The sequence below is a fragment of the Trachymyrmex septentrionalis genome, unplaced genomic scaffold (genome assembly GCF_001594115.1).
Source record: "Trachymyrmex septentrionalis isolate Tsep2-gDNA-1 unplaced genomic scaffold, Tsep1.0 scaffold74, whole genome shotgun sequence".
NCBI classification, from domain to species: Eukaryota; Metazoa; Arthropoda; class Insecta; order Hymenoptera; family Formicidae; genus Trachymyrmex; species Trachymyrmex septentrionalis.
In genome coordinates this window covers 1,487,447-1,489,058 of record NW_017305927.1, presented here as the reverse complement: position 1 = coordinate 1,489,058, position 1,612 = coordinate 1,487,447, and the positions used below count along the sequence as shown (strand labels likewise).

General features: G+C 31.6%; 1 protein-coding gene across 1 annotated transcript in view; it reads left to right on the top strand.

Annotated features, from left to right (window-relative positions):
• The first annotated feature begins 719 nt into the window (after positions 1–719).
• Positions 720–1,612, top strand: part of LOC108754025 — a 3,695-nt gene continuing 2,802 nt past the window's right edge. Inside the window, exon 1 of the mRNA XM_018496038.1 lies at positions 720–969. The gene's annotated coding sequence lies outside the window, so the exon portion shown is untranslated. The remainder of the gene's footprint in view (positions 970–1,612) is intronic.

The window sequence follows — 1,612 nt, the reverse complement described above, 5'->3', positions numbered from 1 at the left end:
CATTCATTATACATTTTTATGAAGTAAATAATTCCAAACTTATGAAATCTCGTGGAAAGGTTTAGGAGTTATACTTTTATTTTATTGCAAGATAAAAAACTATAAACTTTTCGAAATGTAAATTTAATGGAAATACTTTGCAATTGAATAAAATTAGTAATGCATAATTTTTTAATGTAAACGTTTAAATTTTGTAGTTAAAAAAAGTATACACTGTCAATTTGATTCGCAGAGTAAAATTATTTACATTAAATTTACATTAAACTTAAATGTTTACATTAGCAAAATTATAAGGAAGGAGTTTCGCTCAATTGCAGAAAAATTATTGAAGTTATCGTGATGCAAACTCTGCTTCCGTTGCATAATTCTATTAATAATGCAATGAGGGTATCAATTAAATTATGCTTCCAGAGGTCGAGAGTGAGGAACGAATGTGTACGTGTCGAAAGTCTCGTCTCTGCGATGTCGTGCACGCATTTCCTCACGTCGACCCTTTTTTCCTTTTTCTTAGTATTCACGCGGGAAGTTCATCTCGAACCTCCGAGTTTTGTGCCATCGACCAATACAGCATCAGCTCCGATGGAAGTTGCCGTTTTGGACTAACTCGGAGCATGCCAACATGCTCCGTGTAGCTGATCGTGGTCATAAGTTCGGAGTCGGTAGAGGTGGTTAATCGTCCGGTAGTTGTTAGACAACCGACCGCAGCCAGTTCAGTAGTCGAGCAAACATCGAGACGCAACGATACTCCATCTAGCAGTTCTTCCACTCACGTGTTGTATATTATTGATCGTGAACGTTTGTTTGGCGAAACGAGACGCGAAGAATGGGAATATTTCGCGAATTTCCAATAGTTTTCAATCTTTATAAAAAGTACAGTTAGCCATCGTCTATATTTCCGAAATCGCGTCCATACATACTTCCTGGTGATTAGGAAATAGACGCCGAATCCTCCGTTACACTAACATCAAGGTGAGCGCTATGTGAAATTACACGCATTTATAAAAATATTTATATGAAAAATATAGAGGTCTTGATTTTAATAGAATTTCCGCTCTTATCTAATTTGAAAATGTTACTCCAATAAATTAGGCCAATTCAAGCGAGATCAATCGAAACCATGTTTCATGCCGGAAATGCATTACAGATAGATGTCTGTTTATATATAGCGTGTTCCGATTTTTAATTTATGAATGTCATATAATGAGTATTTATTTGCAGTACATTAATAATTAATTCAGTAATACGATATGAGACATTAAAACTATTACGTATACTTCAAAAGAAATTATTTATGTGAATATCATAGTCAATTTATTTTATTATAATTTTAAAACTCAATAATACTTTCAGCGTTATTTAATATATAATTTAATTTATAAAATATGTTAATCAATTTTTTTAATTAGACAAATTAGTAGATTCAATTACAATAAGTACGAATCTATAGTTTGTACTAAAAATTTTTGTACATTGGTAAAAAAGTAATCTTAGAGAGTCGATTTATTCTTAATATAGTTTAATTTAAACGACTTGGCCAATTAGTGATCAATGTTTAAGTTCAAAGTTCTTTGCTCTACATTATTTACAAACAATTTTAATACACATATATATA